Source organism: Lathyrus oleraceus, chromosome 6 (genome assembly GCF_024323335.1).
Source record: "Lathyrus oleraceus cultivar Zhongwan6 chromosome 6, CAAS_Psat_ZW6_1.0, whole genome shotgun sequence".
Lineage (NCBI taxonomy): Eukaryota > Viridiplantae > Streptophyta > Magnoliopsida > Fabales > Fabaceae > Lathyrus > Lathyrus oleraceus.
Genome location: NC_066584.1, coordinates 267501776 through 267517828, shown reverse-complemented (window position 1 = coordinate 267517828; position 16053 = coordinate 267501776). Strand labels below are relative to the sequence as shown.

General features: G+C 37.5%; 2 non-coding genes across 2 annotated transcripts; both read right to left on the bottom strand.

Annotated features, from left to right (window-relative positions):
- Positions 1 to 9483: 9483 nt before the first annotated feature.
- On the bottom strand, positions 9484 to 9590 carry LOC127098957 (small nucleolar RNA R71). Its single transcript, XR_007793638.1, has one exon. It is a non-coding gene; the product is annotated as a small nucleolar RNA R71 (small nucleolar RNA).
- Positions 9591 to 15682: 6092 nt separating this feature from the next.
- Positions 15683 to 15789, bottom strand: LOC127099726 (small nucleolar RNA R71). Its single transcript, XR_007794201.1, has one exon. It is a non-coding gene; the product is annotated as a small nucleolar RNA R71 (small nucleolar RNA).
- Positions 15790 to 16053: the final 264 nt, after the last annotated feature.

Sequence of the window (16053 nt, the reverse complement as noted above, 5' to 3'; positions counted from 1 at the left end):
GTTATGGAGTGTTGTTGTCCATTGAACTGTGGCCTGCTGTAACTTTTTGTTGCGTATTTTTATTGCTGCAGCATCCTGATGCTCATTGTGTGCTGCAGGCCCAAGTTTGGCTGTTGCAACATACCCTGATCTTCACTTCTTGTGTTTGGTTGATGGTGATTAACTGCAGTGTGTGGATCAATGTTTCCAAAGGCATAACTTCTCTTTTCCCTCACCTGTTTTCCTCCTATTCTAACCCAAGGTTTGTCCATGGTAAAGTGTGTTGCAACCTTGGACATCACTTGGCTCCAAAGTGTGCCCTGTTATGACCCTTCTCAATGCAACATGAGAGTGTGGAATGCTGGCTGCAGGATTTTCTCTCAATGCCAAACAAACCTACTGTGCTCATAGCTCAAGGCAATGGTGCAACAGTTAGCACCTAATCCCATTATCTCATTGCACAAATGGTTCCCTGCAGGTATGGTTGACATACCCTAAGTCTCCACTTCACTGTTGCACTTCTGTGTTTCCTATTGACTTTCTCCAGCTGACAGGAAATCTACCATGACTACTTACTTGGCTTGGTGATAAGCAGCAGCACTTCAGGAAGGATGCCTGTGGATTTTGGGTGACTATTTGTTGTCTTGGCCTGGCTGCAGCAAGTCTACATTTGGGCTATTGTCTTGGTGTGACATGATTCACATGGCATGGTAGCTTGCCTTGACTTGTTGTGACTGTTGTAGGGTATGCGAAGGTCTTGATTATGGACACATATTCACTTGCTGCAGGATTTTGGATGCACATCTGCTGGTGTAAACTTCATGCTGCAAGATCATTTGATGTCATTGTGTCCATGTTGATTCGATTTGCCACAATGCCATTCCATGTTGAGCTTGTGGCAGCAGTAGTGTGGTAACAGATTTTTTGTTGTAAAATGGTACAGGTTAGGAATGACCATTGAAAATTCATGGTTTTGTAAGTCTTGTGGGATTTTGGCTTTGATTACAGGTCAATTGCAGTAGGCTTATGATGTACTGTTGTCTACAACTTAGAATGAATATGTCTTGCAGGATTGAATGGCTTAAATGAAGCTTGGATTTGATGTCTGTTTTTGTGCCATGGTTGAACCATGGTAGGGCTTCTTGGATGGTTGGACTTTTTGCTCAAAGCTCATTTTGGCTTGATGGTTTTGATTGTGGCTTTTATGAGTTGGGTTGTTAGCATGAAATATGTTTTTAAATGTTAATAGAATTTGTCAAGGTGGAGGGATGATTTCTATAGGTCTGCTGCAACATGATGCAGGTGGAACTCCATTGAGCTAATGCAAGCAAATCCCATCTGATTTTCTGTTGATTTTATTTCAGGTTGCCATGCATTTTGCAGATGAATGCCATTTCAGGCATGCAACATCAACATGAGCATTGCATCTTGTTGTTGTTGATGTGCTGCCAATACTTACCTTGCTGTAGGATTTTATTATGGACATGGATGAACTGCTGTCATGCTGCAGATTGTGTTGTTCTGCAGGCCTAAACCAATTGTTATGCATTGCATTTGGAATATCAGAGGGTGTGAATTAATTTCAAGCAATTATGCAGCAGGTTAACTCCATTTGGTTCAGTACTTCATGGCTTGGTTTGTGCATTAGGTTCTCATGTGACCATGCTTAGTGTTGACTTAGGCAAAGTTGATTGCAAGGTTGGTTCTTGTGTTGCAGTACTCATGACTTGTGTTTTGTAGGTTTGTGATAGTGGTCAAGGCATTTGCAAGGGTACTTGTGAGCGAAGCAGCAAGGTGAAAGCACAATCAACATGTCTACTGGATGATTAATCAAGGCAAAGTAACATGGGATTATGTCCAAGTTTGGGAAATTAGGGCTTCAGAATTTTAGGGTTGACTTTGGTCAAAGTTGACCAAAAAGTCAACTGTTGACCAAAGTCAACAAATGGTCCAAACTCATTTTCTTGGCACTTTCTTTGTAAATGGACAATGTATTGATAATCATGGTGAAATTTAGGGTATTAGGATTTAGGGTTGACTTTGGTCAAAGTTGACCAAAACGTCAACTGTTGACCAAAGTCAACAATTGGTCAAAGTGTCAATTTTTGTGTATTTTTTGTACGGAATCAAATGTAATGGTTTACAATGACATGAAATAAATTGAAATGGATTAACAAAATGGTTTGAAGTTGGTTTTCAAAATTGGTTTAATCATGACTTGGATGTTTGACTTTTGAAAAGAAAATAACTTGACTGATAATGTGTATGAACAAAACCATGAAATAAGACCATAAGGTTAGGGTTTTGACATAGTATCCATGAACCAATAACATGACTAGCAAGTGGCTTGAAACACAAGAAGCTTGATCGTTCAGATGACCAAGACCATAGATGTATCCACAATCACAACACCATGACCTTGGATCAAAACCAATCCTCATATAAAACCAACATAAGGTTAGGCCAAGCATGCCAAACAAACATAAAAATTTAGGACCAAAATCGGGGTATGACACATATGAAAATAATTCGAAGAGAAAACTTACCCTAAATGACATTCTAAACAACTTTCATGTTAAGACCTAGTGCTAGTTTTGCTTGGAAAATCATTTTCTATGTTGAAACATTATAGGTTATTTTGTTTAAACCCTAATTTGAAAGTCAACTTCCCAAGGTCATAAGTTGCTCAATTTTTATGAGATGAAAGCTTTCCAGTTTGCACAATCAAATTCAATGTGTCTAATTCAACTTTTATGTTTGGAGTGGGAGCTAATTCAACTTTTTTGAGCATGTGATATGAGGCTATATTATAGGTCACTTTTGACCTATACCATTGATCAAGTGATTTTTCCAAACTTCAAAAATGCACAACTCTATTATTTCCAATCCAAATGACATGAAATTGGTGACCATCTTGAAGGTCTTTGAGAGAGGTACAACTTTGATGAAGACGCTTTTCTCATTTGAAGCTCCTATGAAAAGTTAAGCAAGGTGGAATATTGAGACATATGGCTTGACAGTTAGAAAAATTTTTGATATGTCAAATATTTCCAAACTTCCACCTCAAATTTCTCCAAGTTATAAGCTCCAAATGAAAAAGTGTTCAACATAAAACTTGTTCCTCTTGATCTCACCTTTCCTAAGAGCCCAAATTGATTCATTTTGGATGAGAAATGCATAGGAGGCACATGGCTAAAACAGCCTGGTATCATTTGGCATGGATCAATCTTCAAGCATCAATGTACATATGCCTTGCAATCTAAGCCAACTTCAACACATCGGATCTTCAATTATGGACTTAAAACCATCATTTCATGGGCCTATGCACACCCATGCATCATGGCATCATCATTTGCCAATTTTGGAAAGTGAAAGTGAGTGTGCAAATATCACATGATCCAGCTATAAATAGAGCTTCAATTGCTCAGAATTACAGACACCATTGCGCCAACTTTGATCCCCTATTGAAAACCCTTCACTCTCATAGGATAAACCTGATAAATTCATTTGAATTTGAGCTTGAATCTCCACTGTTTTGGAATTCAATTCTCCAGGAATTCGTTGCTTCTAAACCTTTCCATTCGCTTCCTGCAAGCAATTGAAGTGAGTCCAAGCACAAGCCAGATCAAGATCGATCGTGTTCAGACCTCCATTGAAGGTAATTTGCATAAAATTTAAACTCTTCGATTCTCTCAAATTCTTGCTCAATTCCATTGATTCTTTGGTTGTCTGAAGTCCTACCAATGTAGGCAAGAAGATTGAGTTGCTTTGAGGTCAAATCAAAGCAACACAATTCATGTACCTCAATTTTCAATTCCACATATCTATCAATATATTTGGAATTGGAAGGAATGGAGGTCAGATTCGAGCTCAGTGCCATTTTTTCTTCAAGATCATGTCCCTGTATTTATTTTGGTGATGGTTCATATTGACCAGTCCGGTGTGGCTCACCGGAGAAGATGACCGGAGCTCTGGCTCCGATGATGAGGTGTCTTGCATCTGAACCATATGATCCTCCTCTCACATTTTAATCTTGAGCGTTTCTTTTAAATACCACATTTGCCATGCAGTTGACTCATGTACATGCGGAACGCGCATTTTGGATCATCAGATCTGCCACCTTAATTAATGAGGGAGATATGATGGTCCACGTATTTTTGAATTTTTGAAATTTTATTTTAATTGCATTTTCTTAATTAATTCATATTAAATTTAATGTTGATCCAAAAAATATGGGACTTTCACCAAAAAAATTCAAATATTTTTCTCTTTCATATTCTGAATTAAAATTATTTTTTTGGATCATTATTAATATTTTTCATGAATTAATTAATTTTTCTTTTGTTTTTAATTGTTTAAAAATATTTTTAAGTGTCCAAAAATTATGATTTTTTTTCTCCAAGGTCCTTTGACCTTGTTTGATCTATGATAAATCTCATGGCCATTTCTTTGGTGTTTTAATGAGATTTTAGGAATTGGACCAAACATATTTGATTTTAATGCACTATTTTATTATTTTTAATTGAATAAATGTCATTTAAATTTTGTTGACCATTTGTATTGACTTGTTTAAGTTTGATTGTTTGTTTTTGGGCCTTGGTCAAGGTTGAGTTGACTTTTTCAAATTAATATCATTAGATTTAGGGGATTGATGGAATGTACATTCCATCTCCCAAAATGAATGAATGATATTAATTTGGTAAAAGTCCTCCTTTGACCAATTTGTGATCTCATTCATCCCCTCCCCTCTTCATCTAATTCCCCTTCTTCATCCATTCATTTCCATATGGCCTATGACATCTAAAAGTCCTAATGCTAGTTGATTGAAAAATTAACATGATCATGTATGAGATTAGGCTATACCTTTTGCATATTTTTTGTGTGTGGTATGTTTCATGAGCATAGTTTATAATACTATGTCTCTAACATGCATTAACACCAAAAGTCTATTGCCCGACATCAAATAGTTGTGACTTCTACATAAGTCCAATTACAATTGCTTAACATAGCGCTAAATTTGTGACATAAGAGGCATAAGCATTCTAGTTAGTGAGATTGTAAGTCTCCCCTCTTTCATGGTATTGTGTGGAAAATTGGCCCTCTTTCCTTCCTTTGGAATATGTTTTGGTTCAAGGATCCATGCTTGTGATACGTGGGTTGAGTGTTCTCCAAAGAATGTCTTGAAATGTAAAGCAAAACAAAACTAACTTCTAACTTACTAACTATTAACTTTTAATTTCAAGCTTTTACTTTAATGCAATTTACCTTTAGTACTCTATATCATTTGCCATTATACATATCATTCTAATTGTTTATGTTAATGCAATTTTCACTTTGTCCGCTTGGACCATATTGTGTGATATATTTTGTTGGTGTATACTTTGCTTGTTTGTTTGGTATTTGACCATTAATGTACATAATAAAAACAAAAACACTAAAAAACTTTTGAGTGGACTGTTGGTTCGATCTTGAGCAAATGGACTTAGAATCAAGGCAACCTCCCTAAGCTAAAGGACTTGGCCAATGCCAACTTGTTGAAGAACCAAGTGCTTGCAATTTGAAATTCATCTGATACATCTTTGAATATCTCTCTAAGATTCATCTTCAACATTGATCTTTGTGAAGCTGTTATTTTGAACCTGTGACTTGTGGAATTCATCTGTTTCATGGGCTATTTTGAAGAAGATCATGAAGTGGATAAGCTTGGATGAGGCCATATATATTTTATGCCTTCCTCTTCAAGACAATATACGATAACATGAAATAATATCACACTTTTGGACTCGATTTAATTAAATTATGTTATTATTTGTTTCGATTTATTTTATATTATTCGATATTACTTGGTATTTTTCCTTCTATTTATTCCAGGAAACATTATTTGAAGCATACGTGAAAAAGAAGAAAAGGAGGTGCAAAAAGATGATAAGAAGCAATTTCCACTAAAGCCCAGCCCACAACTATCAACCAGAAACGCTGAAGCTGTGACGACCGCCACACAAGGTGTGACGAGCGTCACGCCCCCCTGCTTTGTGTTACGAACGTAACACATGGCGTGACGAACGTCACACCCCCATTCCTATATTTTTGGGTTTGACGCGTAACAGAAGCACGTTCATCCTGCTTTTTCGCTTGACCAGTAGACTCGTTGAAACTTGCTGAATGGAAGAAACGGTCACTTGATGGATTGATATAAATAGGACCAATTGTGGAACCCTGCGAAGGCACTCAATTTTTCCAGTTTTCGGCACAACATTATTTTTATTGTTTTTCTTATTTTCCAGCACTCTACTTACCTAGCAATTTTTATTTCCTTTTCTTTTCCAGCAAATTTCGAAGCATTCAATTAATTTTCTCACAATAGTTTCTACACCGGAAACTATTGTGTAATTTTTACTGGATCTAACCTTACGTTAGATCATAGTATTTTATTCCTTCGTTTTTATTTTCTTGTCCGATCGAAGATTGTAAGAACAAATCCAACCGGTTTGTGGTGGAGAGTTCAAGCATCGAAGCTAGGAATAATCAAGACTTCTATTAATTTTACAGGTTCTTTAATTTTATTGTTTAAATTTATATATGCTCTGCACTGCTATTTATTTATACTGTCTGTCCGCTATGGCTGTATTTAAGCATAATTATTGTTTAGGCTTGTTTAGCATGTCTGGCTAAATAAACTCAGATATCGGTATGTAAAGTAAGCGGAATGAAGGAATCAAAACTAAGTTGGTTTAATTTTGTTTAAAAACATAATCACTCTTTTCATGGTCTCAATTTACAGAGTTAATACCAAGGTTTTTGTACGAGAGTAAAATACATAAAGAAGTTAAAATCAATAGAATGACGGTTTGAGCTTTTAACTGGACAGTGTAAATTGTACATTAATTTTAAATCAGGGCGAAAGCAATTTTTAGAGTTAATTAAATTCTAATCATTTTCAAAAAGTATTTTTAAAGGTTAAATGTGAAGGAGAATAGCCATCCAAGGCGCAGCGGAATTTAAAATTTTCTCCATTTAGTGATCCTTACGAATGGGCATGATCAGTGATAGAATCGTTACCTCTTGTGGCGATTCAAACCTTTGGTGCAGATCTCTGATAATGACCAAAACCTTTGATACATATCCACGGGGCGATCACGAACGTTGAACGATGACAACGTCTCTACTCAGTCCACACGAACGGATTCCTTCAATCACAGTGCTAGCTGTTATGAATGAAGGCTTTGAGTGAGAGAGAGATACGAAGCTCCAACTCTTCAGTTGTGTTGTCTGTCTCAGTGAGAGTTTTGAGTGACAATGCTTCTACCCAAGGGGTTCTATTTATAGAACCACTTGTGTGGGCTTCAAGCCAAAAAGCCCACTTAAGTGCATTTTGGCCCATATCTCATAATATGCCAAAATCACTTAAGTATTTGGTACCTTACCATATTTCATATTCTACTTAAGTACACCGTACCTTACGATGTTCCTTAATTATTCTATCTCTCATCAATCCGTCCTTTGTGTGTGACCTTATAGGTTTTCGCAACGTTGGCAATTATATTAAATCACGCATTTAACATAATAAACAGTGAGCGGTATCTAGCAACACATCACTGCTACCCAAGTCACGAAAATGTCATGTGATCTGAAAAAACCTCCTGTGATAATAATTATGTGTATAATTAACCCTTTGCCCTTATGTCTATATTGAACACAAGGTATAGACCGTGTCACCCTTGTCCAGTTCAATATTGGGCCCATAGACATTTATCCTGTTACGCAGGATTGGCAAATTCCATCTAGGACACTCATGTCCCTCAGCATGCTTTGTGGAGTACCCATCAACTGTCTTTATGGTTATCCAGTTACGGACAATGTTGGATCAGGAACAAAACACTCAACTCTACATCTAGGATCCATAATGGTTTCAGGTCGAAGAGTGGTATACACTATTATCACCATGAGAATAACTTATGACACTTTGCATAACTTTCTATATAGTATTCTCATAGCGGGTCAATCCAGTATAAATATTACTCCTAATATTCATACCTATGTTTAAGACTTGATAACTCTTTATCCATGATCCATGAGATGTGATCATCAGTCTACAAACATAATAGTCTTAATGCTTTAATGTTGTCCCACTTCACATTAAAGCTCGACTACGGATACTTTAAGAATAGTGCCCTTATGTTTAATGTGTTCTCATGATTAAGTCACACTTAATACATTAAACGGACTATCTATTCTAGGGACTTTATTAATCAACCATAATAAAGAAAAAGCCTTTAAATAATTCGATACAAGTACCAAAAATATTGGCCTCTAGGGCTTACACCAACAAAATGTGAGGACGAGAGTTAAGGATTTAAGTTTAATTATATAATCTAAGTCAACAGAGCGAGAGTTTGAGACAAGGGTGTTTAAATGGTTAGCATTTTCTTAAAAAGAGTTTCTATAGATTCTATTGTTTTCAAAAATTGATTTTGGACTTAACTAATTAGTGACAGCGCATGTTAATATAAACTCATAGTCTATTCAACAGAGCGGGAGTTTGAGAAAAGACTTTTAACTCAATAGTGTCTACTGAAAAGATTTACTTTAAAACTACGAAACCAACGAAGATTTGATTCCCTAATTACGACGAACTGCATACTGATATCCGCTTATTTGATATTTAATCTAGATCTTATTTTAGTTTTATTTTTTCCCCTAATCAACAAAGTATCATCCGCCTTAGCTTTACGAAGTAACCTTAGAAAACGGTATATCGATTCATAAGTCCCTGTGGGATCGATATCTTTTATTACTACGCGATTAGACTGTGCACTTGCAGTTAATACCCCAATAGACTCATAAAGTCGCGATCAAGTTTTTGGCGCCGTTGCCGGGGACTTTGATTTAGTCGATATCGTAACTCTTCCGTTACACTGTAGAGACTAAGGCAATTTTTATTTCTTTCTTTCATTGATTTGTATGCCACACACTCGCTCACAAGGCGAACCGTATTACTTACGAATCAACGACGTTGAACGATATCTCCGAGTCTTACGACGAATTCGGGAGTATCGTGCTGCAAACAATCTTCCTCCAATCGAAATTCCTGATCTCAAAAATCTTCTTCCTTCGCCGATACCCGAGATGGCAGAACCAGCTCGTGCTCTTCGAGATTACGTCGCTCCATCGCAAGACGAGCCGCATTCGAGTATTGCTCCACCCGCAATCGAAGCAAACAACTTCGAACTTAAACCTTCGCTGTTATAGGCAGTGCAACATAATCAATTCTCTGGAAATCCTACCGAGGATCCAAACCTTCATTTATCCGTATTTGTTCTATACGCTGATACTGTTAAAGCTAATGGTGTCACTTTAGAGGCAATTCGACTTCGTCTTTTTCCTTTCTCGTTAAGAGATAAAGCTAGAAGATGGCTTCAGTCTCTTCCTTCCAACTCAGTCACCACATGGAATGAGTTGAAGAAAGTCTTTCTTGCCCGATATTTTCCTCCAAGCAAAACATATATGTTAAGAGCCCAGATAAATGGATTTAAACAGAAAGATAACGAGTCTCTTTTCGAAGCCTGGGAAAGATACAAAGACATGATGAGACTTTGTCCACACCATGGTTTAGAGGTCTGGTTAGTAATTCATACCTTCTATAATGGCCTCTTATACAACACAAGGTTAACAACAGACGCCGTCGCAGGTGGTGCGCTTATGGATAAACCTTACGCTGACGCTTATCAACTTATCGAAAGCATGGCCCAAAACCATTATCAGTGGGGAAGCGACCGAACAATGGTAGAAAAACCTCAAACGAAAACTGGCATGTACGAGATAAGTAGCATTGATCATGTTAATGCAAAAGTGGATGCTCTTGCCCAGAAAATTGAAAGTTTAAATGTATCACCTCCAGCCGCCGTGGTTGCCGTGACTCAAAATTGCGAAGTCTGTGGAATCCAAGGTCACACTCCTACAGATTGTCAACTCCTAACAGGAATCCAAGCAGAGCACGTGAACTACGCACAAGGAAATCCTTACTCGCATACCTATAACTCAAACTGGAAGAACCATCCTAATTTTTCATATAAGAGCAACAATGCCTTTTACGCACCAGGACAAGCTCCCAATCAAGCCCCAACTATACCACCTGGATATTAAAAGCCGACCCCATCTACACCTAACAATAACGTTCCTAGGAAATCCAACTTGGAAATCATGATGGAGAACTTCATAGCTTCTCAACAGCAAACCAATAAAGATTTCATAAACCAGAATGTACACACTAACGAACAGATTAAACAACTAGCAAGTAAAGTAGATGCCTTGGCTACCCATAACAAAATGCTGGAAACACAAATCTCACAAGTAGCTCAACAACAAGTGCCTACTGCTGCCCCAACTGGTACATTTCCTGGACAGCCCCAACCTAACCCGAAAAGCCACGCTCATGCATTTATTTTAAGAAGTGGAACAGAGGTAGAAGGACCATTTGATCCAAGAATTGAAAACCAAAACTCTAAAAAGTCAACTGAGGAAGAAAATAAACCTAAGGAAAAGGAAGAGAGTAATAAGGAAACCGTAGAAAAGAAAGAACCTTATGTACCTCCACCACCTTACAAACCACCTATCCCTTATCCTTAGAGGCTAATTAAAACCAAAGACGCGGGCCAATTTAAAAAATTTGTTGACCTACTGAAACAATTAAACGTCACCATTCCTTTCACAGAAGCTATTACACAGATGCCCTCGAATGCTAAGTTCTTAAAAGAAATTCTTTCTAATAAAAGGAAACTTGAAGATAGCGAAACCGTTACACTCACTGCTGAATGTAGCGCTATAATCCAGAATATGCCTCCAAAACATAAAGATCCTGGTAGTTTCTCTATACCCTGTCACATAGGAAAATTTGTCATAGACAAAGCTTTGTGCGATTTAGGAGCCGGTATCAGTGTTATGCCCTTGTCCATATGCAAGAGACTTGAAACGGGAGAATTAAGACAAACTAAAATGTCTGTGCAATTAGTAGATCGTTCCGTTAGATATCCTGTAGGAATTCTTGAAAACGTTCCCGTGCGCATAGGTCAATTCTACATCCCAACCGATTTTATAATTATGGATATAAGAGAAGATGAAGTTACCCCCATTATATTGGGAAGACCTTTCTTAGCAACAGCCGGTGCCATCATAGACGTAAAACGAGGACGACTCACTTTCGAAGTAGGAGAAGAGAAAATTGAGTTCATTCTTTACAAATTTTTGAAAGCACCTGCAATAGATGACACATGTTACTTCATGGATATCATCGACGAATGCATAAAAGAAACAGAGTTACAAAATGACAAATCGTCTGACTATCGTGTCCTTCTATTTTTATGCATCGCATCATGCTAGAAGAAGACTGTAAAACTTCTAGGGAACATCAGAGAAGACTAAACCCGATCCTGAGTGAGGTAGTGAAGAAGGAAGTAACGAAGTTATTAGAGACAGGTATCATATATCCTATATATGATAGCAAATGGGTTAGTCTTGTACACGTAGTACCAAAGAAAGGAGGTATAATAGTTATCGAAAATGAAAAAGGAGAAACTATAACCAAACGAATCGAATCGGGATGGAGAATATGCATTGATTATAGAAAGCTAAACAAAGCAACCCGAAAAGATCATTTTCCTTTACCATTCATAGACCAGATGTTAGAACGATTTGCAAAGCATTCTCATTTCTGCTATCTAGACGGTTACTCAGGCTTCTTTCAAATACCAATTCATCCTGATGACCAAGAAAGGACAACATTCACATGTCCTTTTGGTACCTTCGCTTATCGACGAATTCCGTTTGGCTTGTGCAATGCTCCTGCAACCTTCCAAAGGTGCATGATGGCAATATTCGCCGATTTTCTCGAAAACATCATGGAAGTCTTTATGGATGACTTTTTCGTATGCGGGCAAAGTTTCGATGAATGTCTTGAAAACGTAGAAAGAGTTCTAGAACGATGTGTAAAAGTAAACCTAGTACTTAATTGGGAAAAGTGTCACTTTATGGTACAAGAAGGAATTGTTTTAGGACACATTATATCAAATAGAGGAATTGAAGTAGACAAACCCAAAATAGAAGTAATCGAAAACCTTCAACCTCCGAAAACTGTGAGAGAAGTACGAAGCTTCTTAGGACATGCCGGTTTTTATCGATGATTTATTAAGGATTTCTCTAAAATAACTAAACCTTTAACCGAATTATTAATGAAAGATGCTGAATTCATCTATGATAATAAATGTTTAGAAGCATTTCAAACGCTTAAACAAGCATTAATTTCCGCTCCTTACGGTGGACACGCAAGTGACTACGCCGTAGGCGCTGTTTTAGGACAACGAAAGGATAAAAAACTTCATGTCATATATTATGCAAGTAGAACTCTAGATGAAGCACAAATGAATTACGCCACGACCGAGAAAGAACTTCTAGCAGTAGTATTTGCACTAGACAAATTTCGTTCTTACTTGGTCGGAACAAAAATAATCGTTTACACTGACCAAGCTGCCATTAAGTACCTCCTAACAAAAAAGGACGTTAAACCTAGACTCCTAAGGTGGATCTTGTTGTTACAAGAAGTTGATTTGGAAATCAAAGATAAAAAAGGAACTGAAAACGTAGTAGCAGATCACCTTTCTAGACTAGAAAATCTGGAACCGGAAAGAACATCGATCAACGATGACTTCTCGTACGATAAACTTATAGCAAATTTGGAAGAAAATAGAGCTGATGAACAAGTAGAGACCACCTTGGCTGTATGCGTTACACCATGGTACGCCGATTTTGCCAATTATTTAGCTGCCAGAATAGTTCCACTTAATTTATCCTACCAGCAAAAGAAACGATTCTTCCATGACTTGAAACATTATTATTGGGACGACCCTTTACTTTTTAAAAGAGGCCCCGATGGTATTTTCCGTCGGTGTATACCTGAAGAAGAGATAAAAAGTATAATCCAACATTGTCATTCCGCTCCTTATGGTGGAGACGCAAGTACATCCAAGACCTGCTCTAAAATCCTACAAGCCGGCCTTTATTGGCCAAACATATGGAAGGATGTGCATGCTGCTGTCAAGAAATGCGATAGATGCCAACGCACAGGAAACATATCTAGACGTGACGAGATGCGACAAAAGGGCATTTTGGAGGTAGAGATTTTCGACGTGTGGGGAATAGATTTCATGGGACCTTTTCCACCTTCTTTCGGTAACAAGTACATACTCGTAGCGGTTGAATACGTATCAAAATTGATTGAAGCTATAGCTTCTCCAACAAACGACACACGAGTAGTAACTAGACTCTTTAAGAATATCATTGATAACATAAAATAATATCACATTTTTGGACTCGATTTAATTAAATTATATTATTATTCACTTCAATTTATTTCATTTTATTCGATATTACTTGGTATTTTCCCTTTTATTTGTCTCAGGTAGCTTATTTGAAGCACAAGTGAAAAAGGAAGAAAAGGAGGTGCAAAACGAAATGAAGAGAAGCAAATTTCACCAAACCAAAGCCCAGCCAAAAAGTGCTAACGCTGAGCCTGTGACGAGCGCCACACATGGTGTGACGAGCGTCACGCCCGACTGCCTTGTGTTACGAGCGTAACACATGGTGTGACGGACGTCACACCATTCTCCTATATTTTTGGCTTCCGAAGCGCACCAGAGGCACGTTGAAGCCTATTGTTACGCTTGACCCTTGGAAACGTGAAGACCACTTTTACGGAAGGAGTTTTGGAAACCGTTACAAATTGGGATAATATAAATAGAGCCAAGGAACAAACCCTGGAGCTCTCGGCTTCTTCGTGCTTTTTCTCTTCCAGCCGGGCAAGCATACTTTACAGCATTATTTTTTACAGTTTTTACTTTTCTTTGCAATTTCTATTTTCTTTCCCAGTCAATCTTTCAGCACTTAATTAATTTTTCACACAATAGTTTCTACACCGGAAACTATTGTGTATCTTTTACCGGATCTAACCTGATGTTAGACCCTAGGTTTTTTTTTCCTTCACTTTTATTTTCCTGTCCGATTGAAGAATTCAAGAACAAATCCAACCGGTCAGTGGTGGAGTGTTCAAGACTGCTATTAATTACTCAGGTTCTTTAATTATTGTTTGAATTTATATATGCCCTGCTTTATTGTTTATTTGCATTATTTGCCTGAGATGTTTCTATTTAAGCATGATGATTGTTTAGATCTGTTTAGCATGTCTGGCTAATTTATTTAGGTATCGGTATGTAAAGTAAGCGGAATGAAGGAATCAAAACTAAGTTGATTTAATTACGCTTAAAAATAAAATCACTCTTTTTATGGTCTCAATTTACAGGTTTAATACCAAGGTTTTTGTACGAGAGTAAAAAAACTAAAGAAGTTAAAATCAATAGAACGAGAGTTTAAGTTTTTAACTGGACAATGTAAATTGGACATTAATTCTAGATCAGGGCGAAAGCAATTTTTAGAGTTATTTAAATTCTAATCTTATTCAAAAAGTATTTTTAAAAGTTAAATGTGAGGACGAGAGTTAAGCATTTGAATTTAATTATATAATCTAAGTCAATAGAGCGAGAGTTTGAGACGAGGGTGTTTAAACGATTACTATTTCCTTAAAAAGAGTTTCTATAGATTCGGTTGTTTTCAAAAGGTGATTTTATACTTAACTAATAAGTGACAGCTACGTTAATTTAAAGTCATGGTCTATTCAACAGAGCGAGAGTTTGAGAAGAGGCTTTTAATCAATAGTGTCTACTGAAAAGATTTATTTTAAAACCAAGAAACCAACGAAGATTTGATTCCCTAATTACGACGAACTACCTACCGATATCCGCTTAATTGATATTTAGTTTAGATCTTATTTTAGTTTTAACTTTTCCCCCGAAACAATCAAAATATCATTCGCCTTAGCTTTACGAAGAAACCTTAGAAAATGGTATATCGATTTATAAGTCCCTGTGGGATCGAATTCTTTTAAAACTACGCGATAGAACTGTGCACTTGCAGTTAGTACCCCAATCGACTCATAAAGGTGCGATCAAGTTTTTGGCGCCGTTGCTGGGGACTTTTATTTAGTCGATATCGTAACTCTTCTGTTACGCTATAGAGACTAAGGCAATTTTTATTTCTTCTTCTTTCGTTGATTTGTATGCCACACACTCGCTCACAAGGCGAGCCGTTTTACTTACGAATCAACGACATCGAACTATATCTCTGAGTCTTACGACGAATTCGGGAATATCGTGCTGCAAACAATCTCCCTCCTATCGAAGTGCCTGACCTCAAAAATCTTCTTCCTTCACCAATACCCGAGATGGCAGAACCAGCTCGTGCTCTTCGAGATTACGCCGCTCCATCGCAAGATGAGCCGCATTCGAGTATTGCTCCACCCACAATCGAAGCAAACAACTTCGAACTTAAACCTTCTCTGTTGCAGGCAGTGTAACAGAATCAATTCTCTGGAAATCCTACCGAGGATTCAAACCTTCATTTATCCGTATTTGTCCAATACGCTGATACTGTTAAAGCTAATGGTGTCACTTCAGAGGCAATTTGACTTCGCCTTTTTCCTTTCTCGTTAAGAGATAAAGCTAGAAGATGGCTTCAGTCTCTTCCTTCCAACTCAGTTACCACATGGAACGAGTTGAAGAAAGTCTTCCTTGCCCGATATTTTCCTCCAAGCAAAATAGCTATGTTGAGAGCCCAGATAAATGGATTTAAACAGAAAGATAACGAGTCTCTTTTCGAAGCATGGGAAAGATACAAAGACATGATGAGACTTTGTCCACACCATGGTTTAGAGGACTGGTTAGTGATTCATACCTTCTATAATGGTCTCTTGTACAACATAAGGTTAACAATAGACGCCGCAGCAGGTGGTGCACTTATGGATAAACCTTATGCCGATGCTTATCAACTTATCGAAAGCATGGCCCAAAACCATTATCAATGGAGAAGCGACCGAGCAATGGTAGAGAAACCTCAAACGAAAAGTGGCATGTACGAGATAAGAAGCCTTGATCATGTTAATGCAAAAGTGGAAGCCCTGGCCCAGAAAATTGA